General features: G+C 43.9%; 1 protein-coding gene and 1 non-coding gene across 5 annotated transcripts in view; one reads left to right on the top strand and one right to left on the bottom strand.

Moving 5' to 3' along the window:
* KIRREL3 (kirre like nephrin family adhesion molecule 3) overlaps positions 1–24,354 on the top strand; it is a 973,594-nt gene that overhangs the window by 380,210 nt on the left and 569,030 nt on the right. The window lies entirely within an intron of this gene.
* LOC133368852 (5S ribosomal RNA) lies at positions 8,458–8,576 on the bottom strand. Its single transcript, XR_009758772.1, has one exon. It is a non-coding gene; the product is annotated as a 5S ribosomal RNA (ribosomal RNA).

Here is a 24,354-nt window from a genome sequence, read left to right as displayed (position 1 = left end):
CACCTGTCATCACACAGACTCATAAACCCAGCCCCAGCAACTGACCTCGGGGACACTGGGCTAAAGGACCTGCTCTCTAGGTCTAGATTTGGATATGACCCCCTTATGACCTCTGCTTTGGAAGGAAAGAATTAGTCCAGGATCTCTCTGCATCAGACATGTCCAATGATTGTGCTGCAAATCAACATTGCAATTACGGACTGTTCTGAATGAGCGGAGCTGAGAGGTAGCAGCACTCCTTGCAAGAGAAGCTCATGTGATGTGCTGTAATCTGAATTGCCCCCAAACAACTTGGATATTAATGGAAAATGTAATGAAAAACTAAGCTGTGATTTGATTTTTCTCTGCGTGCTGCCCTTGGAATTCCCTCAGCAGCCACAACCATATTAATTTCCCCAGTCACCTTGTCTTTGCATGGTACATAGGTACAAAACAAAATCGTGCTGCCACGAGAGCTTTGGCGTGAAACTCCTCCTTGTTCCTCTTGCTACCCAGAAGCCCGTCTAACAAAGCTGCTTTTACAGCTGCTGTGTTTTCCTAATGGTGAATGTGGTTTTAAACTGACAACTGGCCTTCCATTGATGTCCACCCATTTATTTGTGGGTAGGTCAGGCATCCTCTTAACCCGATGGTCATTGCCAACATGTAGTTGTTTCCTTGGCAAAGTTTTTATTTATTTATATAATTTATTAAGCCACAGGCTAAAACTCTTTTTTCTGCTTCTTGACGGTGCTGGTCTCACCATTAGGCAAAATGAGGCAACTGCATCAGGTTGCATATGCTGCAGGGTGTAGCATTCCCTTAAATTTTGAATTTTATTTAATTCGGTCCAAGACCAGCAATATTCCCTTAAATTAGCCACCTGCCTTCAGCTGCCCCCCTAAACTACACCAGCTAAACTTGTCTGCTGCCCTCAGGGGCCATGGGGGACACTATCCCACTGACAGTATTGAAAGAACGTCCAACTCCACTCCAGTCAACTTCTGTATGTGGAAGTGTTAGGCAGGAACATGTCTTGAGCTGGCCCTACTTCTTGACCCTTTTGGGAACGGGAAACAGCATTTTACAGTATCAGTTCTGTGATCTTGCTTCTAGATGTGCCTGTTGTATGTCTCAGTGATTGCAGGATGGTAGTTTATAAGATGGGTGTGAAGGAAAGGGGCTATAACTCAGATGTAGAGCACCGCCTCCTTTGCATTTAGAAGGCCCTAAGTTTGGTCCCTGGCATCCAAAGATAGCAGGTGACAGAAGAGCTGCTGCTATTCAGAATAGACTACTGGCCTAGATGAACAGAGAGCCTGGTCTGGTAGAAGGCACCTTCCTGTGTTACAAGGGAGGATCATAGCTCAGTGGTAGAGCATCTGCTTTGCATGCAGGAAATCGCAGATTCACTGAGGACACCTTTCTGTGCAGGCCTGATCCCACTGTTTCCTAAAGCCAAGGGTTGAGGAATATGTGGTTCTCCAAATGCTGTTAGACACCAACTCCCATCAGCGCTTGCTAGCATGGCCAATAGCCTCGGTTAATGGGAACTGTAATTCAGCAACATCTGGAAGGGCAAAACCTCCCCACCCTTGTGGCTTGTAACACTGTAACTTATGCTCACTACAGCATAATAGGAGTGGTTGCTACTTTGATTTTTACAAGTAGAGGAGGGTCCCTGTGTTTTGCTGAGGGGGCTTAGGCAGGCAACCAATTCCAAGGCTATCTCAAAGTGGGATATGGTCCCAATCTAACACTTTTATTCTCTGGACTATGCTTGGTATTTTGCAGGTAAGTTTGAAAAGAGGAAGTGCAATGGTGTAGATAGACCTAACATTAATGATTCTTACAAGGTAGAAAGAGATTGGGGGTAGTGACTAGCCGTATTTCTGAGAGGCCGCATACCTTAAGGTTAAAACAATGTTAGTTACAAGCATGTGCAGGCATTATGCTTTTCTGATAGCAGTTGTCATCTGCAGGTCTAGCATTGCTTCAGAAACAATTTCAGGATATAAATAGTACACAAATGATTCCATGTGTATTTGGTTTTCCTATTTAAAGAGAGGCATACTTGAAGGTCTGTATTTTATAATAGGATTGAACTTCACAGCACAAACCAACCTGTGTTCAGAATTCTTGTTTGCTGTCCTGGTATGATGACTGCTGAAATGTAGTCTTACAAGATTTCATTTGAACCTAAAATCAGGTTTAGCCCCAACATTAAGCAAGGTGATGTCGACTTTGGATTACCATTAAAGGGGAGCAATTTGTTAATCATTTAGCTTATCATTTCATTTTTAACATCATGGGGGGGGTACTATTTTGAGTTTTTGCTTCAGTTCCTCCAGTGCCTTGGGCTGTCTCCGAAACTGAAAAACTGAGTTTTGGAAGTTAATTACATTTGTAATCTGCCTGGCTCCTATGATAGAGAACATGTTTTGCATGCTGAGGATCTCAAGTTCACATCTCCAGGAAAGGCTGAGAAAGATTCCTGTCTGAAACCATGGAGAGCAACTGCCAGTTTATGAAGACAATAATGAGCAGGTTAGACCAATGCTCTTGACTCGGTATATAAGGCAACTTCTTCTTCATCATCAGAATTATCATCTTCATCTCTCTCTCTCTCTCTCTCTCTCTCTCTCTCTCTTGCATTCTTGGACTGTCCTTGTGGGCATTGCTATGGGGGCTGTGATGATGAGCTCCTGTATTTCAAAATCCACCACTGCACCACTGGATCTGGGAGGTGCTTCCTAACAGATACACATTTTGTATCTGTATTGGAATTGTTTTAATACGTTTTAAAGATTTTTTATTTTATTGCTTGTTGTTTTTCTGCCCTGGGCTTCTCTGGGAGGAAGGACAGGATATACACTTAATAATAAATAAACATTGCATTGATGGAACAGTGACCAGTCTGGGAAAGTTCTATGATCACAAATGCTCTTTCCAGCCTTCTGCTGTGGGAATAGCTGTCAGTTTCCAGAGTCTGAGTGGAAATGGAATGCTTCATGCAGGCAAATATTATTAACAGATAACAGCAACAGGACCAACAATGGGAACACAGGAAAATGTTTTATATTGAGTCAGGTCACTGGTCCATTATGGCTCAGTATTGTCTACACAGATGGCAGTGACTCTCTAGGATTTCAGATCTTGGTCCAGGATTTCAGGCAGGAGTCTCTCTCACCCCTCCCTGGAGATGTTGTGGAACTTCTGCCTGCAAAGCTGTGGCTCTTCCCCATGTGTATATGAATACGCACATGGCAAATCTGTCTTTAAATGCTATATTAGGAGGTGAAAAACTGAATAATGTATAGGACTGGAAGCCACTGTCTGAGAACCCTGAGGTTATGACTTTTCCACCCTCATCCTAAGCTGTTCAACTTGCTAAATATTAGGTAGTATATTATTTCTGAATGGCAGATGCTGGGAGCACAGAAATGAGATGACCTTGATGCACTACTTGAGATCATCCATCTGATTGGCCTCTCTTGGATATAGAGTGCTGATATGGACAAGGTGCAGATTTCGCTTTCAGGCTACTGTAGTTTTTGGCGTCAGTGTGCAAAGTCCAAGCATCTTATCCAGAGCCACATGATAAACATGGAATCTTGTGTAGCATATAAGAACCGCAAAGACCAGATTTAAGAAACCAGAGTGGAAAAAAGCCCCTTCACATCAGCTTGTGGATGTTAGTTCATATACCTAAGCACATTATATTGCCTCCTCACAGCATTGCCTTTTGCATGCGCGTCATTTCTTCCAGATTTAGGGGTTCTGTGAGCGATGTCCCGCCTTTTCTGAATATTTGCCCCATCCCTAAAAGTAACTGAATCAAGGCCCAAGTGGGACCTGTAACCAAATGTTGCAGTGTTGCTGTTCAGGTTCACAGCCACTCCATTCCTTTCCCACTCTCCCACCCCCCATTCCCTCCCTGACAACAGTCAGTTAGCATTCCATGCCCACCAAATATGCTTAGCCCTTGCTGGGATTTTTGGTTTTCTCTGCTTAGAGTCCCCCCCCTAAAGTTTTTTATACTTATGCAAACCTTGAGATATCCCCCTCCAACCCTGCTGACACCTCTCTCTTGTGTGTGCCATTATGGCTATATCAATAGTCATAGCCTATGTCTTTTATAACAAGAGTGAGGGACAAAAGCAATCAATGTGCCCAGCAATGTGTTGTGTGTGTTTTTTCTGTATGCTTCCAAGCGTCTGCAAAGCTAACAAGATGTAAATGATGAGCAATTATGGCACATTTTGAGAGTGGAAAAGCTAGATCAATAGGTTAAGTGTTTGATTTTTCGCAGTCAGATACAAAACATAAGATCCAACATTTGAAATTTAAGCCACATATCCAAAAATGTATATGAGGAAGTGGTGTAACTTTGCGTGCAGAAGGTCCCAAGTTCAATGTGTGGTATCTTCAAATAGAGCTAGGAGAGACCTCTGCCTGGAGTTTTGGAGGTCCACTGCCAATCGGTTTAGACAATGGCGTTCCCGCTTTGAGGGGGCGTGTTTGCCGCCACCCATATTGAGAAGAAGGCTTGGGAAGGTTCGCGAAGAAAGCAAAGGGGGTCAGGTGGTGATGTTAGGGCCAATTAGGAGACAGGGATCAGCGGGTATATAAGACTGCTCCTACCTGGAAGACCTGCCATTTTGCCTTGTAGCACCCTCCCTCCTTCCCTCGTTAGTATGGGCTTTGCTAGTCGCCGATGGGGCTGAGTAGGCATTTTGGGGGGGGGGATCCTGCTTTCAGAATCCCTTTGGTTTTGCCTACTCAATACTGCTTGGGTCAATTCAATTGGCTTTTTGGGAGTGGTTCGGGTTGTTCTGCTTCGGCTGGCGTGGAATTCGGGCAGGTGAGGTATTTGGGGAAAAAGAAAGGAGGCTGAGGCATTTTGCTAAAGGGCACTCCATAGGGAACCATCAATGCTTCATGTCTGGTGCAGATCTGGGGAGTGTCCTAGTGGGAACGGCTTGTGCGTCATGGTGAACGCCTGTACGGTGGGGCCAGGATGCGGAAGTTGGAACCACATACCTGACTCCAATAGCAAGGAGGGATGACGTTTCCCACATCCTTGGTGCGGAGTTACAGTCCAAGGTGACTGACCTGATTTAAGATTGAGGGAGAATTCCCTACTAGTTAGTCTGCACCTCACCTGCCCGAAGGAGTTAAAATTGGATTAATTGGATTGAATTTGATTATGGCTTAATATTTGTTATATTTTAATAAATATAACATTATACCATAACTGTGTCACGAGTCTTCTTTGGTGTGGTGGCAATATTGAGGTAGATGAACCAAAGGTCCTACTTGGTTTAAGGCAGCTTGCTTCCTAGGTAGCATTGGCTTTTGCTTGTCTAGACAATTTGTGATGGCTTTGCAAGGATGTTTTGTACTATGGTATCTATTTCTGCTTTTCTTTCACCCTGTAAGCTGCCATGCTAGCAGTGCCCCCAGGGTCACTTTGCAAGACTCCTGTATCATAACGGTGTCAAATGGAAATCGTCAGTGATAGGCCTATCATCAACACCAGTTGGATGAGCCTCGTTTTGGGGTTTACTACTGCCGGCCTTGCACCAGCCTTTGAAGTCCTTAATCTCTTAATCATTTTACATAGACAGTTTGCATTGCTGTAGGTCCTAGCACAGGGATTTTTCTCCCACCCACCCTGCACCCACATAGCAGCCATTGCTAAGCTGAATTATTTCATCAGGCTCACATTCAAAGCAAGGAATGCATTTTTTTTCCCATTGAGGAAGCTGTCATGAAAACAAAGTGTTTGTCAGTGTGTGCTAGAGAAGTGAAGCATTTAACACCTTGGCAAAGCTGTCTGTGAGTCTGCACCCACTTTGGTGAACCTCAACCGCATTGTGGTGTCTTTTGACTGAAAGTGAATGAAACTAGTAATTGCATATGTGTGTGTGTGTGTGTGGAGAGAGAGAATGAGAGAGAGAGAGAGAGAGAGAGAGAGCTGTGCTTTGGGTCAAACTGATTTTCATCCTTTGTAAACTAGAAAGGGAGTGCCATTTTTGGTCCAAAGGCCATATTCCTTTCTCAGAAACCTTCTGGGGCCACATGCCAGTGGTGGATGGTGGGAGAGGCAAAAATGGGCAAAGCAATGATTGTGAATTTTAACTTGGTACCGTCGGCTACTTTCTGTACACACTGACACAGTTTTCTCTGTCCTCCATTGGGGCAAGCTGGAAGCATTATCAGACCTGGCGAACAAATTCTAGACAATCAAAAATACTCAAGGATGGTGCAGGACAGGGCTGGCGAGAGATATGGCCTGAGGAGAAGGGGTGTGTAGCTGGGGAGGGGATGTGGCCTATGGAGAATCATGAGGGCCATACAGATAGGCCGGTAGGACTGCATTTAGCCCTCAGGCCTAAGGTTCCCCATCCTTGCTGTAATCCAAGAACACACCTCCCGCACCCAGTAATATACGTCCAGACATCTGTTTGTTCCTTTGTTCTTCCCCCCATCATTTTTTCTTTGCCATTGCCTGCTTTGGCCATCCCTTCACATCTGAATTCTCTCACCTGCATAAACTGATGTGTGCTGTTGTTGAAAACTAACGTTGATAAGAGCTAAACAATGCAGCATATGTGAAGGACTTTTTCTTTTCTTTTTTAAACACAAGCTGGCCTGCCCGATCCCAAAGTACAGTATCTTTGTGTAGACAAAAACGGTGAGTAAGAAGATGCCAAGAAGGGCCGAAGGAAATGAAATCCTGAGAGCTCGTGCACGGAAATGTCTGAGGCCGATAGCAGCTGCAGTATCCAGTATCAGACCTTGTTGACTCCACGTACATAGCTGTGTGTTGAGCTGGACTCATATAGGGTTGCCATCATTTGATTTCAAGCCCAGCATTGCTGCCAGGTTTGAAGGGACCCCAGAGAAAGTGCCCTTTGGGGATCCCCCCCAGGCAACCCTGCCTGCTCTGCTTTACACACACATGGAGCCCAATGGAATTGTGGGAAAAGGAATATAATAGGTGGCTGGAGCCTTGACCAGCATATCTGGGTGCCATAGGTTGCCACAGGTGCCACTGTGCTCATCATCTGCTGCTCCCTCTGGCGCCACTCTTGCCCCCCATAGCTGTAGACTTCTGCCCCAAAGTTCATGCCTATGGGTGAAAAAATTGATTAAGTTCACATTTAAAGGCAAATCTATTAAATGTGCGCTTTCCAAAACAAGATGAGAACCAAAACACAGCCATCCTCTGAAATTCGCACTTACTTGAATTTTGCAATGCAGATTCCCAACCAGTATTTACAAAAATTAGGGAAAAGTGTGCATAAAAATGAATATATGCGTGAACATAACATGCAAAAATGCATTATATGACAAAATGCCTTGCAAGAATGTGTACATTAGTCAAAACTGCCTACAAAAGTTGGTATATTAAGAGAAATTTGCACTAAAATGCTGGAGGACTTTCATGAGGATTTTTTTTAAAAAAAATCACAAATCCCTGCAGAAATATGGAGAACTGAAGAATGGAAAAGTGAGAAACTAAAACTGACAGATCCTTCCATCTCTAATCAGAGGATGGGGGTCTGAGAGGAGAGCCTGGGAGACACCACTGAGAATGGGCTCAGTGTGAAAAGCATTCTGCTTGCTCCTGTGTCAAAACTGGGGAGCTCAATTCAGAGCAGGTCTGAATTTCAATTCATTTATGTTCACCCCACTTCAGTCTGGACATCTGGGAGATCCCTATCCCTGATTTCTGCCTGAAATCCTCCTTCCCCACCCTACCCCAATATAGCTGGTGTCAGGGTGCCTCTACCAGATAGCATTACTAATCCTGTGGCTGGTGCTGGCAGATGGGTTGAGTTCATGCTTATATCCTAAGAGTGGCTGAAGGACATCAGCAGGGAAATGGGAAGGAAAGCCATCCCTGTTGCCTAACTGCCATGTTTCTCCACCACAGATGACCCTGCCTACCTCTGTGGGGGGAACGCTATGGAGAAATGCATTCCACAGTGCCATGCAAAATGGTGAGCTGGGACTCAGCATGGGTTTGTGCATTAACTGAAAATGATGTCCTTACTCAAAAGTGTGCTGTCAGTCATCTCCGAATTCTATGTTTGACATGAAAAATCTTCCTCAGCCCAGTGTCAAAACCAAACAATCCAAAACAGACTCCTCCCCCCCCAAAAAAAACCCTGGATGAATGTGGGATGTTTTGCTTCAGTGCTTCCTCTGGGAAGTCATATGGCTTCTGCCACCAGAACCTTTGCCCCTGTGTGGGTAGTGCCATCTTGCATTTAAAGTGACACCATAAAAATATCCTTGAGTGAAAACACATCATTCTCTGGACCTTGAGATAGGAGGAGGTTGTTGTTGTTATATGCCTTCAAGTCAATTACAGCTTATGGCAACCCAATGAATCTTTTTTGGATATATTAATAGGGTTTTCATGGTAAGTGGTATTGAGAGGTGGTTTACCATTGCCTTCCTCTATGTGTACGGCACCAGGTATTCCCAGGCGGTTTCCCATCCAAGTACTAACCAGGCCTGACCCTGCTTAGCTTCCGAGATCAGACGAGATCGGGCACGTTCAGGGTAGTATGGCCATAGGCGGGGCAGGAGGAGGTTCACAAAACTGAAGCAAACACAAGCAATCAAGTAGGAGAGTCTTGCTTATCTGAGTGTCCTTACTTGCATGTCTTCGACACCCCTAATAAGAAAAGAAAAGCCCTGCTAGATTGGCAAAAGGCCAAACTAATCCAAGCTCCTGTTCTCATAGCGGCCAGCCAGATGCCTATGGGAAGCCTGCAAATAAGTCCTGAGTGCAACGGCACTCTCTTCACCGCCATACAACTCTTTCATGAACACAGCCATTGTGACTAGTAGCCATGGCTAGCCTTATCCTCCATGACTTTGTCTAATCCTCTTTTAAAGCCATCCAGGTTGGCAGCCCTCACTAAGTGGCCATCACTTTCCTTCCCCAGGGTGCCAAATGAAATATGCCGTGGGTGAGGTGGATGTAACTCTGGAGGTTTTGCAGTGCTCCACACGTGCCCATCACTACCAGGGAATAGTGCTTAAGTAACGTGAATGCTCCCATCATTCCTTCATTTGCTGCTCTTGCTGCTGTCACCAGTCTTGTTAGCATAGTAAGATTCTTGATTAAAAGCAGCACTTTTCAAACTTTATGTCTTCAATATCAGTCAGACTGCTGGGAAGCCCTTGTGCATTGCAGAGGATTTGGGGACACTTTCTAGGAGGCACAACTATACAGGCATACACCGCTTAACGTTGCCTCACTATAACGTATACTTTATTGGCATGACGCCGCTGCCATCTAGTGGTTATTGCATGCAGTACAAGTGAAGACAATTGCTTCACTTAAAGTTTATTTTCGCTTAAAGTATACTCTCCGGTCCAATTGCATACGTTAAAGCGGGGTATGCCTGTATAATGTTGCTTACTTGCTAGGCCCGTCAGGGCACACTGTTGCCTTGCTTGAGCTGACAGTGTAATCTAGAACACACCCTACTCTCTGCTGCGGTTCCACGTTACAAGAGAAGTTTCAGTGTTTGCTCTAGATGTCAAGCAAGATGGCTTCAGGTGACCCCCCCTTCCTGAGTAGGCCCACCTTCTCCTTGCCCCTGTTACACCTGTCCTCAAATTCTCCCTGTCCCGGGGGGCCCAACCCACATAACTGTCCAGAAGAAGAGTGGAAGGCAAGTGGAGGACAATGGTCCATCCCTTCACTCTTGTCACCCTTTGCATGCATGGAAAGGACAGGTGAACAAGAAGCGACAGCAAGGAGGAGACTCCGAGGTTGGGCCTGGGCAGGTGCCCGATAATGCCAACACCTGACCTAGAAAGTGTGGTAGTCTTTAAGGGAAGCCTCTCTGCCGCTATCAGCCTTCTCACGGAGAAACCCCAGATTCCACAGAACAGCACGAAAGCGATAAACTTAAGGAAAAATCTCCAAATGTCATGGTTGCAGAGCAGGAGCGAGGAACCTCAGTATCGGGGGGGAAGGCAGTGCAGCCTTCCAGACCTCTTTCTCTGGCCCTCGAGACTTCCCCCAGGCCACAGCCCTCATCCCCCTTGCTCCCTGCCTTCCTCGAGTGCTTTTGCCTGGCTGGAATGTGTCCTTGAACTGTGATCACGCCTCTTGCTAACCTGGATGGATGATGGAGAGATGTGCAGGTGGGTGTCAAAACCATCTGCATGGCTGAAATGCTGCCTACTGGATAAAGGTCAAAGTAACATCCGTGGCACCCCTTTCTATTGCCCCTGGCCACACCTACCACTGGTGTATGGCCCCCGGAAGGTTGCTTATGAGGTAATGTGGCTCTCGGGCTAAAACAAAGGTCCCCATCCCCTCCTGAACACTGAGGAGGAGAAAAGAAGAAAGTGTCCTGTCTCCCACCAACAGATTCAGACTCGGGACTCTTGGCTCAATTATTGCCAGTGGCTTTAATGCACCATTTTGTCACAGGGAAAAGCTCACTGGAAGGCACCACTCAGCTTGACTGCACAAGTGAAGATGTTCTTTCAACCCTTGAAACACACCGTTATGAAGGATGGGGTGGGCAGGACAACTTGTGTGGGACTTGTTTCTCAGCTCAACACTGGGCAAGGAAGTTGCCTCTCTGGCAGGTGGGTTAGCTAACAGGCTGCATTTGTGCCTGCACAGCCTGTGATGTGTCCATGTGACGGAGGTAGAGACGACTCGGGCAGCTCATCTCCTGGCTTCACCTCTGCCACTCCCTCATGTGCCGGAGGTGGGTCAGCAGCAGTAGGCGGGCTTAAGGGGTGACTAGACAGTGGGGAGTGGGGGAAGGTAAGGGGATAGGTTAGCAATTCATCCTTCTCCTCGACACCATCTGACACCTCAGGGAAGGCTACATGTAGACATTCCACTGGACCCCTCCAGAACACCCTTGTCTGTCACTCCCAGACCACTGGGCCCCTCCCCTGGATCCCAGATCTCGTCCTCTGACCAGTCCTGCCAAGAGTTCCTCGCAGGGCTCATGACAAAAAGTCGATGAAAACTCCTAGGGAAAGAGTAGCCTTGTTTTCTGTAGGCGGCAGGGAAAACTTTTTGCCGTGCGTAACATCAAAAGCAGGAACTGTGCCTAAAGATGTTCATTAAGTAATCCATGTGTAGCTGCATTAGTGATGGGCTGTGCATTGTTTTACCCACTCATCTCGATTAGACCTATTATTATGACGGAAAACGGAGATGGCTGAAAGATATTAATTCTTTATGAAGCTTCCGTCACAATTAATGTAGGCTGCATACATTTTCATTTACTTACTTAGAAGCTCATCATTCCTTATGTGTGTTTCAAGCCCTTATTCAAATACAAATAATTTGAGCTAATTAGCTTATTAAAAAAAAGAATTGGGGGGAGGCGAGACAAAAACAAATAGCACATGGCTGAATTGTGGGAATTTGTATAGAATTAATCTTGCTAATATATACGGATTTGGTAAATTCATTATGCATCCATAATCAGATCTGATGAATCACCTAGCTAATACAGGAGTAATTAGGCATGAACTACTGATACTTCTTTTAAAGTGCTACCAAAGTAGTACAACTTGTCATGCAAACTCAGTCTGGGCCTTTGTGTGATGAAAGTAAATCTCAGGATGTAGCACTGCAATTTAGAACTATCTTTTTTATTATCAGTATTGAGATTTAAAACTTGGGATAAAGAAATGTTACTGGACTAAACAGAATCATATTACACCAGGGATGGGTAACCTGTGGCCCTCCAATTATTGTTGGACTCCAACTCCCATCATCCCTCTCTGTTGTCTCGTGCCTGGGACTGATGGAAGTTGGCATTAGATATACCTTAGGCTAGGGGAATCAGTGGATGAACCAAAGGCATACCTGGTCTGCAGGTGTGCAATTGTCAAGGTCAGCCGGGGTGCAAGGCTTCAAGAGGCTTAGCAGGCTTGGAGCTAAACAGATATGCTTCCATGGAATGGGGCCAGGGGAGATGTTAAGTTGCTGGGTTATGTTTGATGTCCTATATACACTTCCCTAGGAGACAGTTCTGTTGAAGTTAATGGGGCTCACTTCTGAGTAGATGTGAGTAGGATTGCACTCTCGTGGTCCTAAACCAAGTTGTTTAGGAACCCACTTGGTGATTTCCTTCTAGCATGCTAGAATCCGAGGAGTTCCAACCCAGGTTTTATCTAGGACCTTTACACAAGGTAGCTGGTCAGGCAACCATGAAAGATTTTGGTAGGCCACAGTTTAACTACGTGTTTGATACTCAGCTTAGAGGGGCAAGCATCATCCATGGTGTTCAGTAAAGGACAGAACGAGCCATATGTAGGCAAGGAGCACCTGTGGAGATGGGCTATTCATGCTTTTCTGACTTTATGCATTTCTTCTTTGCCCCTCGTAGACTAGTTCCTTCCATGGGAGCAGGAGAGATTTCACCCTATGTATTGAGAGATGTTTGAGACATGACAGGACAGCCACACTTATTACACTTGAATGGCTTTTAAAGAAGATTAGACAAATAAGTGGATAAGGCTTTAAATGGCTGTATGCTTCTGGAAGCCATAGGAGGGGAGAGGGTGTATTATCAAAGACATTATGTGTCTGGACGTGTATAGAAATCCAACAATTATCCCTCTTGGAGCTTGTAATATGCCATAGTAATGAGCTGTGTACTAGTTACCATAAGACTATGACGTTATGGCCTGTCCCACAGGAAGTCACATATCCTTTCCCATTTAGATCATTTCCCACAAGACTAGAGATTCTCGCTGAGGTAACTTGTGCTGATTGGCTGGGTAGTTCTGAGTGAGTTTTCCACTGTAGATGAGTCATGTGAGAGGTAGTAGAAAGAGGTGAGTAGAGTAGAGGTGGGGTAGTAGTGAGAGGTAGAGGTTGAAGTAGACAGGATGTTGTGTCTAGGACATGACAGAGGGAGGTCAGCTGATCTACTCACTGCTTGCTGGCTGTAAAGACACAGCACAGAGGCAGGGATCCACAGGTCCAGAGATTCGTAGATAGCAACCAATACACATCAATGGTATAGACTCTGTGAAGGCCTAGGAGGGCAGCTAGACTGGCCCTCCACTAACTGAGATGGTTAATGCATTATTTACTATGAAGGGTCTAAATGTAATGCTAATAATCTGGTATCTGAATAAAAGCCACATCAATTACACTGGCTGCCCATTTGCTGCCGGGCCAAGTTCAAGGTTCTAGTTTTGGTGTACAAAGCCCTATACAGCTCGGGACCAGGATACCTGAAAGACCGTCTTATCCCTTATATACCCAGTCGATCACTGCGCTTTGCAGGTGAGGGCCTCCTGCAGATACCATCTTATCAGGAAGTTCATTCTGCACAATATAGGAAACGGACCTTTAGTGGGGCAGCACCTACCCTGTGGAATTCCCTCCCTTTGAATATTAGGCAGGCGCCATCTCTATCTTTTTGGCACCTTTTGAAGACTTTCCTCTTTCAACAAGCCTTTTAGGTTGAGACCTATCCCAGTCTGTTTTTAATAATGTTTTAACCTTTTTAAAAGATGTTTTTTAAATGTTTTTAACGCTGTTATGTTTTAATGTATTTTAAGATCTGTTTTTATGATGTTTTAAAGTGTTTTTAGTGCTTTGTTTGCCACCCTGAGCTCCTGCTGGGAGGAAGGGCGGGATACAAATTTAATAATAATAATAATAATAATAATTAGCACAGCTGGTGTCAAACCTTATTGCGTATCATCATAAAAGAACATCTCCTCCCCCCCCCAGCATATGCAAGGGGGTGACAAAGGGTTCTTGAGCTCAGGTCTTGATTGCAGGCATCCCACAGGCATCTGATTGGTTCCTGTGAGAACAGGATGCTGGACTAGAATAGCTATTGGCTTTATCCAGCCGGCTTTTCTTATGTTCTTAAATGGAGAAGCTAGACAGGGCTGACCGTACCATTAGACAGAGTGTTATTAGGCAGAGTGTTAGATAGTTAGGCAGAAAGTGTTAGGCAGAGAGACAGGTGATATACTCTGTGAGGCAAAGAGCAGCAGTGATGTGTTGGAGCCAGAGCTTGGAAAAGTTACTTTTTTGAACTACAACTCCCATCAGCCTAATCCAGTGGCCATGCTGGCTGGGGCTGATGGGAGTTGTAGTTCAAAAAAGTAACTTTTCCAAGCTCTGGGAGCTTTGTGTGCCACGTAGCTTGCCCGGCGTCATCTAAGCTAGCCTGCTGCTCTTGGGTGCAGTAAAGGATGCTGCCCCATTGCCAGCATTGAAGTAAGGTTCAGCTGCCAGTCTGGTCAGCTTCTGTGTTTAGAGAGAGGCATCACCATTCAGCATGGCCATAGGTAGTGGTAGAGCATCTGCTTTCCATGTATAAGGACACAGGTTCAATCCCCAGCATCTCCAGGTAGGAATGGGAACGGCTCCTGTCAGGAACCCTGGAGACCAACTACAGTATAGTCAGTACTGAGCTAGATGGACCAATGGTCTGATATGGTATAAAGCACATCCCTATGTTCCTCCTTAAAGAGTAGCACAATGGTGTAAATCAGAGGTGGGGAGCCTTTTTCAGCTCAAGGGCCACGCTGCCTATCTGGGCAACCTTCCAGGGGCCACATGCCAGTGGTGGGTGGAGCCAGAAGCTAAACTAGGTGTCAATTTTTCCTTTGTACAATAGGCTATCTTCTACACACACTCACCCTCCCTTTTTCCTCCATCCAGGCAGGCAAGAGGCATTATCAGAGTTCAAGGGCAAAAATATTTCAGGATAATATGATATCAGGCTGGTGATGGGCATGGCCTGGGGAGAAGGGATGTGACTGGGAGGGAAGAGTCACAAGGGTCTGATAGACGGGCCTGGAGGGCCACATTTGGCCTCCGTACCTGAGGTTCTCCACCCCAATGTAAGCAAAGAAAGATGAGTCGCACTTAGAGCACTGAGCTTAGCAGAAATGCTATAGTGCTACCAGGAACATTACTCTCCTCTTGCAGAATTCAATGTGGCAGTACACTAAGTAAATAAAATTATCATTTAAACAAAGGCGGATAATGAGATTATCTTGTATCCTCAATTCTGAAACGTAGAGCGTGTGGCCAATCGATACTCTGTTACAAGAGACAGCAGTTCTGTTGTAAGATTACAGGGGAACAATTTTCAGCAAACAGAGTAAGCAGCTAAGTGTACTAGCTTCTCTGTAAATGTTACTGTTTGCAGTTCAGTCGAAGCAAGTCCAGGCAGCTTGGAGTTCAAGGCATCCAGGAAGGGAAAACATTTTTCACTTTGCAAATTTGCACTGCTAACGTCTCGCAACCACACCGGACTAAATATCTGCTTCTCCATGTTACAAGCATCTTCCGGGAAGGAAGCAAAGCTAGGTTTTAAAAAAAGTAATCCCCTGAGTAAACATTTTAAAAATTACTGTCCCAAAATCCGCATAAAACATGCAGTAAAACACACTATATTGGAATGGAGTGGAACATGGGATTATTTCTTTCATCGCTTGACTGCAAAGAAAGAAAAAAGTAATTTCTGAGCAAAATGAAAATATAATTGCTGGTAAGTTGTCTGAGTGAGGGATGCCAAACATCCAGACTCAGTTGTCATGTACAGTGGGGGCTGGTGCCCATTGAGACATGTGAGGTGGCCAACAACAGGTGGAGCCAGAGCCAATGACAGGCAGAGCCACTAATTGTATTTTTGCCCCCATCCTCCTCCCTGCTGAGTTCTACTAAGGCAATCCTGAGACTAAGGAGGAGAAACCTGACAGCCAGTGCTGCAGTCCCTTGGATTGAAAATACAGAAGAAGGCTGGCAGATGGGGGCTGGCTGGGGGCACACTGAGGTTGGTGGGGCAGATTTACTGGTTATACAAGGTTTCCTTGGCAGATGGGGTGATAATGGAAGGGATCCCTAAGGATGACAATCTATAAACTAAGGCCCTAACAGGTCACTATGATTGTCCACTAACAGATGTTTCAGAGATATTGCTGCTGCTGCTGCTGTGATGCACTCTGGGATGAGCATTGTGGGCTGTAAATAGAAACATGCATGGAAAATAAAATAAATTGATTGTCTAAGAAATAGCATGCACACACCAAGTGTACAGTCCACAGGCTTTGTACCTTCTAGCAGTTTCTAGTTTAGAGACACCCGAGGAGTTTATTCTTGTACTATCTCAGCTATAAGAGTTCAGATGTGGTTCTCTTCCCTGAATTCATAAATGCTTAATTAACTCACTGAATTTGCTACCACAGAATGGGTGGACAGACCCCAGCTCAGGGTTGTTGTTTTTTTTACATTATTATTCTTTGCAAAGGGTTAGGGAAATTCATGGTGTAGTGACTAAGTGACTAAGACACAAAACGAGAAGTCCCTGGTTCGTAGCTCACCTCTGCCATGAAACCACTCGGTGGCTTTAGGAACACACTCCCTCAGGCTCAGTCATGCCGTCTGCAATATGGGGAACAAGAATATTGACTTACCTTCTACTGACTTACATTTTGATGGAGGAGGTTTGTTGTTATGTGCTTTCAAGTCGATTACGACTTATGGCAACCCTATGAATCAGTGACCTCCAAGAGCATCTGTTATAAACCACCCTGTTCAGGTCTTGTAAGTTCAGATCTGTGGCTTCATTTATGGAATCAATTCATCTCTTGTTTGGCTTTCCTCTTTTTCTACTGCATTCTGTTTTTTCCAGCATTATTTTCTTTTCTAGTGAATCATGTCTTCTCATGATGCGTCCAAAGTATGATAACCTCAGTTTCATCATTTTAGCTTCTAATGATAGGTCTGCCTTAATTTGTTATAGCAACCAATTAATTTGTATTTTTTGCAGTCCATGGTATGTGCAAACCTCTCCTCCAACACCACATTTCAGTGGAAGGAGGAGGAGGAGGAGGAGGAGGCTTACCTTTACCTCCTCAGCTATGACCTCCCCCCCACACACATACACTTGACCCCCTGAATGACAATTAAGCTTTTTAAAAAATAAAATAAAATCTCCACTGGCACCAATTGAAGCTTCTAAACATTAATGCCATGTATAACATCTGACAACACTCTCAACAGAATGTGACTAAAGTATACAAGAAGTCTCTGGCCACTTCCAATCTCAGTGCCCTTTTTCAGAGGCATACTAGTGGGATAATCATTCCCTGGGAGAATTGTTTTTGCTTGAGTTTTGGAAAGGCTGCAGTGAACGTAGTGGGAAAGTCAAGCGTGGCTGCCATTTCATGCAGCAGATTCTTCTGGTGAAGTATTGAAATGGAAACATAATCTGGAGTATCTGCAAATATTTACTATACTGTTAGACAGGGCTGTAGTCATTCAGAGCCTCAGGGGGTCATAGACCCCTTATGCTTTGGGGAGCAGGGTTTCAGCAGGGTCCCTATGTCTCCAGTACCCTACAAGCCAATCAGTGTGAAAGGAAGGAGTGTGTTAGCCATTGAGAAGAGTCTTCTAACATGCTTCCTTGTCCTTTCCTTCTATAGAAGCCAATCAGAGTAAAAGGAAGTGAGTCAAACACTGAGAATACTCTTCTCAGTAGCCAACATTTTCATATGTATTGTCTCCTAAGGATGTCTGTTGTTGTGGGAGAAGGCATTAACAAGGATCTCATTTTGAACCCTGCAGCAAAATAGGGTCTGTGGCTGTGATTGACATGAAGAGACCCTGCACTTCTGAATTTGCCACTACATTACTGCTGTTAGAAAATATCTACTCTGCTGTTATAGATAAATTTATCTTTCTGTCATTTCATACAGCTCATGGACTGTGTATTAATTCTGTTGACATATAGGCTTTATACTGTTTATTTCATTATTAACTCATTCTGTATTGTTTTGCATTCTTTCTGATTTTTGTATTATTTGCTATCTCATTTTATTTATTTCATATCTATCTATTGATATTTATGCATTAGTTTTGTTTTTCCTTGGTCAATGACTTGGTCTTTTTGTACAGAGCACACTGAAGCCAGGCTGTGTACAAGCGCTTCCTCCGCACCCTTCATTCCTATCATAATGGTGGCAGTTTACTGGCTTCTTTATTAGGGACGGGAAACCTGAGGCCCTCCAGATGTTGCTGGATTCCAGCACACATCAGCCCCACCCAGCATGGCTAATGGTTAAGGATGATAGGAGCTGAAGTCTAACAACATCTGGAGGGTCACAACTTCCCTGCTCTCTATAATTTCAAGCTAGCCTTGCCTCACCTTCCAACCTTCCCATGTTCTGACTTCACAGGCTTTGTGTTACCTCAATGTTTTGTTCTAGAGGGGGAATTTTTTCATTAACTTGCTCAAGGTTATTTTGCTTTTGGCATCTTTCATATGTTGGAGAGCTATGTCTACGGGGTGCCTTCTTTTGTGAATGTGTAGCCAACAGGCCACTGCTGATTTTAGTTGTGTTCACTCCAAAGGGGATGAGCCTCTGAAACAGACCCACCTGCCTACCTTTGATCTTTAGTTGTAAAGTGTACATCTGGTGACTATGAATGCTCCTGTAGCATGATGACTAAGATTTCAACCATATAAGGAGCAATTTCAGATTTATGTGCTCCCTGTTTTTGACCTGTTTAGAGGTAAATGTATGTAGGTGCCCGATTGCTCATAGAAATGCTCAGGTTCTTCATTCATTTTAGTGCATTTGAATCTAGAAATCATTGTTTGACAACCCTAATACAGAACTACAGTGATATATGTTCTGGGGCCATTAAGAAGCACTCTTAAATTTAAATGGGCCAAATTGGCAGAGCTTGAGAAAACATGTCCCTATAATAAAATCTGTTTGGGTTATTTTGTATGTTCATCAATACACCTTAAAGTGGTACACTTATGTGAGTTGTGTAAGCAACTGTTTTATACAGTTAGGTCTAGTGTCATGACTAAGAACGTAAGCTATGAACTGTTTTTTCTTCACATCTCTTTCCTATGGTAAGGCCTGTAGTTCAGTGGGGAAGCATCTGCTCTGCATGCAGTTGGTCCCTGGTTCAATCCTTGGCATCTGCAGGTAGAACTGGGAAAGATTCCTTCCTGAAACTCTGGAAAGCCACTGCCAGTCAGTGTAGACAGTACTAATCTGGATAGACGAATGGGTCTGACTTGGTATGAGGCAATTTCCTATGTTCTCAGCTGACCAGCACTCTTACTGGTTGGCCCTAGGCAAGCCATTTATCTTTCTTCACCCCTCCCTGCATAAGATGAGGATAATTATATGGGCTTATTTTATAGGATTGTTTGTAAGGATTATTGACAGTGCATGAGAAGAACTCAGAAAAGGCATTACATAAATACTGTTATGAGCCATATGCCGCTGCCCTGAATCATGTATCCTCCTGCCCAGCAGTTTGCCATGAATGCTGATCAATTGGCACTCAGGAGAAGCATTATGCCTAAACAGAAACTGGCGACATGAGTAGGGGGGATTGGGCTGGCCCTGATAGCATTTTGTGTGCCAGCACTGCCCGAACCATTCCTGATCTTCTTTCACTGAGCATAAAGCTCTGGAGGGACAGAACACTCTTAGAAATGGAACACTCTTAGAAACTTCCTTACCTTTGGGAACCCTGTGAACACAGTATTCCTGATTGCATAAAGGCTTCTAAGCACGCTTAGCTGAACAGACTTAGAAACCCCTTCACATCTTTCCCACTCAGTGCAGGAAGATTTGAGGTGGAGTGGGCAGGAATGGAGATGTTAGGTTAGGTTGTTTGGCCAGGTGTCCCTTACTTGAGTTGTCATTCCCTGATCAGGGTAATTATAGGTGGCAGATGAATCAAGGCTTGTATTTAGCGGGTGGAGGACCTTTTGTTTTCTAGCTAGCTAGTAACAGGCAAGACTACAAGAGTAGTCAACCTTGTGTCCTCCAGATGCTGTGGGCTACAACTCCCATCATCCCTGACCATTGGTCATGCCGGCTGGAGCTTTTGGGGACCACTAGTGCTTTAAGGACTAGTCCCAATTGCCTACATGCTCCCCATTGCACAGCTGACATATTTGTAAACAGATGACGGAAACATTGCAAGCTTTCCTTTATAAGGAAACCAGGTCTTGAAAGTAGTGGCCCCGACAACATCCTGTTGCTCAGAAAAGTGTGTGGCATTAAATGGCACCAGTTAGTATAGACACGGGACTAAATGACAGTTAGCAGACATCAAACACAACTGGTTTCAATTTGTACAAATACTTCACCTGATAACAATGTCTGGAGTGGCTAGCCAAGCAACTAAACCACTGACGAATCTGGAAACCTTAATTTCAGCCACAGGTCATAATAGCAAAGATCTGTTATCAGCAATATATAAAATTCTAATAGATATAACTTGTGTCTCATATGATGGCCTAAAAGTAATCTGAGAACAGGATTTTCAGTCTCAAATCAATTCAGATAAATGGAATAGTTTATGGTCAAAAAGACCATTTAAATCTGTTTCTGCCAGAATGAAGAATGCTATTAAAATAACTCTATGATGGTATCTCACTCCTACTAAACTGCACAGGATAGATTCATCAATATCTCCAATTGCTGGATAAATTGTGGTGAACAGGGAACTTTTTACCATATGTGGTGGCAGTGTAAAGAAACCTCTGTTTTGGGTAGCAATATTCAATGAAATCGATAAGATTACTCGACAGTCATTGTAACCTAACCTGCAACTTCCATTGCTTATTGATCTTTGATGATATAGTGAATACCCCCTTTAAAAATGGACTATTATACTAATCACAGCAGCTCAACTGATACTGGCTAAATACTGGGGGGGGAACTAATCTCAGTCTGACATCTGATACCAAGAAGTTTGGAAAACAGCCTGGATGGTGCTATTAACTTGTAGAATTAAAGCTCTGAGAAAGGGAGCAGAGGCCAATAATTTCTATGATGTGTGCTTTAAGTTTATTGAATATGTATCTTCCACATGCAATACTTACAACCCACCATAAATGGATGGTAGCCTATTGAAAACAGTGCTTGGTTAAAGGGGAATGGGGGAGGACTTAAATCAGCTGAGTGTGCCATTTATATTCAGTGATACTTCTTTATATGTGCTATAATAGTTCTGTAATTCTACACACACACTGCCATTGGAGCTACTGCTCCATCGTGCAATATCACACATCACACTTCTGCAGAGTGTGTATGAGTATTCCAGAGGCATAGGCCTTTCCTACCTAATTGGCACCCACACCTCTGCTTGCATGAAGGGAAACAGAGAAACCCCAGGGTTATGACAATATGGATTTAGAAACAAGTGGACAATAGAAAATTGACAGGACCTAACCCTGCACTCACAGTATTTTACCGAGGATAGCACCACTAATTGAACAGACATTTGTGCTGTGACATTGAAATAAGCAGATGACCTAGATAGATTTCTGTTTATTTCTAGCTGCTCTGAAATTATTTTAACAGTGCCCTGGGAATGCAGGATTATGAGTTGGCTTGGGGAATAATTAACCAGCTCCTTGTTTTGTCAGTTTCCTATAAATCTCCTTTTCTCAATGATTTTTGGGGATTTTATGGAGTGAGTTTCAGCAGGAGGGTTGGCTGCAATACTGGAATTCCTTGCTTTCTAGATTAATCATGAGATAACAAGCTCTGTATCTTGGTTCTATAAATAATGCCTAAAGCAGGGATGGAGAAGCTTTGGCCCTCCAGATGTTTCTGGACCAGAGCTTGGAAAAGTTACTTTTTTGAACTATAACTCCCATCAGCCCCAGCCAGCATGGCCACTGGATTGGGCTGATGGGAGTTGTAGTTCAAAAAAAAAACTTTTCCAAGCTCTGTGCTGGACTACAACTCGTATGATCCTGGCCACGCTGGTTGGGGCTGATAGAATCCAGCAACACCTGGAGAGTCACAGATTCCCCACTCCTGGCCTATAGACCAAGCCATAAAGATTTTTAAGTACAGAAGTCTAAAGACCTTGGAGAGCTCCTGACACTTGACTTTCAAATATATGAGTCCAAGGACCATGGACAGCTCATGGTTGAGCAGTCAATAAACCAAGATCTTAGGGATGAATAGTTCCCCTCCCACTCCTCCAAAAAGACAGCTCTATTAATGTACAGGAGTATCCTGAGAGATGTCACTAGCGTCGGCAAAACTCTCTTTGCTACTCTTGGAACTCTTGCATGTTTCTTTCAAACAAGATTGCCCAGATTTCAGTTTGGGTAAAATTTGGCAAATTCTAGTCATTTTTTTAACTGTACAGAAAGCTGCTTTCCTTATTTATTTATTGTAGATGTTTTTGTACCACCCTTCAATAAAATACAATAAAATACAATAAAATTCCCAGGATGAGTGGTACACACACACACAAACACACACACATACACACACACACACACACACACACACACACACACAGAGAGAGAGAGAGAGCAATTCAAACCTGAGCAATCATGAACACACAAGCTCCAAAAGGAGCAACATGTTAAAAGCCAGATTAAAACAATCAGTAGGACTGGAATTATATCTAAAAAATCTGGGATTTTTCAGTGGTCTTTGCCTAGTGCTGAAAGGAAAAGAAAATGGGTGGCAGGTGAACTTCTTTGGGGAGGGTATTCCATAATATTTTGGCTGCTGAACTAGGCACCCAATGAAGGCAGATGGCATCCACAGTCTGGCTTATGAATATATGAAACTGCTGTGTACTATGTCAGACCAGGGGCCCATCGAACTCAACATTGTCTATGTGGACTACTCACAGATCTCCATGGTTTCAGAAAGGCAACTGGGGTTGAATCTGGGACTTGCTGCATGGAATGCATATTCCATACCCTCTCCTTAGCTTGACTAACAAAGGGGTAGTGTGTATGTGGAACCATCCTGAGAGTTTTCTCAAGACATTTGGATTGTTTTTCTTTCCAGTTTCTTGGAAAATTTGCCTGAGTAAGAACCTCCACATTGGCCTCATTTTCTTTTGAGGGGGAGGCATTCATGGTGGCAACTCTAGGCAACTTCTTATGGAAAGTACAAACAGTGGCTGAACTTGATCAGTCATCTCCTGACTCTGCCTACCACTGTTATGACATTGCTTGCTTTCTGAACGGCAAAGGAAAGCATCTACCACCTTCTTTTTTTGTCATATTGGGAAAAAATAATATATCTTTAGTTGAATTTATATCCCACCTTTTCTCCAAGGAGGTCAAGATAACAGACATGTTTCTTCCCCTCCTCATTTAATCCCCACAACAACCCTTTGAAGTAGGTTACACTGAGAGGCAGTGACTAGCCCCTCAGTGAGCTTCATGGCTGCATGGGGATTTGAACCCTGGTCTCCCATGATCAAAAAGCCTTCTGTCATCCCAGGGATGCCATTGGATATAACTCTACATTTCCAGTTCAAGGCATGATCTAGATTTTCTTTGTCCTGAGTAATTCTATGCTGTAGTAATTTATGAAAGAAACATCAAACTTCCTTGATCCCCAAATCTGATTATTAAAAGGACAAAAAAAAAACCCTTAAGCATCAATTCCTCTGGCCTTTAGCTCTCCCTCCTATTGGGAAAATCACACACAGGATTGCTGTTAATGATACCAATTGCTGGCACGCTGACATCACCATCCCTGGGTAGCAAAGCTGGCCAGTTGAGCTTGTAAATCTGCCAAATATTCCAAACAGTTAATGCTTGCTGTGCCAGTGAATACTGTTACAGTAGCCCATTAAAATGCACCTGCATAACTAATGGGTGCTTCAGGGACTTCTGTGAAATGTACGGAGTTACCTAGAGTTGATGCAATATGGCAGGAAGCCTTGGTAAATCTGTGGAAAATGTTTTGCTCTCTTAGACCATTTTGCTCATCATCGCCGAGTTGGCATTATAAATGAGAAGATTCCAGGAGCCATGTTTCAATTGTAAAGCTTGTGTTCCTTGAAATAATGTAAACCTCAATGCGTATTAGGAATAAAATCTGTTTTCAAATGGAGATTTTGGGGGGGATGTCGTTTATTTTTCAGGTTGTAATCCTGATGTATTGATCAGACAGGGGGAGGGGACTGGAACCTGAAAGTGATTGAACTGCCTTATCTGAGCCCTCTTGGACTCAGGCTCTTACATTCCTCTCTCCGTTTCCTTGTTTGTTTCCTTGTTTGTTTGTTTTAAAAATCACACATTATTTTGCATTGGAATAAAGAAGGAACTGATGAAATGATAGCATGAATATTCTTGGCATTATATAAATATATAACATATATGATACATGGGACATGACTAAAGTATGGTTTAATGAACACTTTCTTATTTGAAAAATATTGTGAATAATAATTTACATTTTCCATCCCATTCAAAACATGATTTAGATGTGATCAGAAGCATCCCCCCTCCCTGCAGATTTGGCAGCATGGCTTTGATCCAAGCTGCTTCCAGACCCACCCATCACACA

Source organism: Rhineura floridana, chromosome 12, assembly GCF_030035675.1.
Source record: "Rhineura floridana isolate rRhiFlo1 chromosome 12, rRhiFlo1.hap2, whole genome shotgun sequence".
Classification (NCBI taxonomy): domain Eukaryota; kingdom Metazoa; phylum Chordata; class Lepidosauria; order Squamata; family Rhineuridae; genus Rhineura; species Rhineura floridana.
The sequence above is the reverse complement of the archived record's forward strand: the minus strand, read 5'-3'. Positions and strand labels throughout refer to the sequence as shown.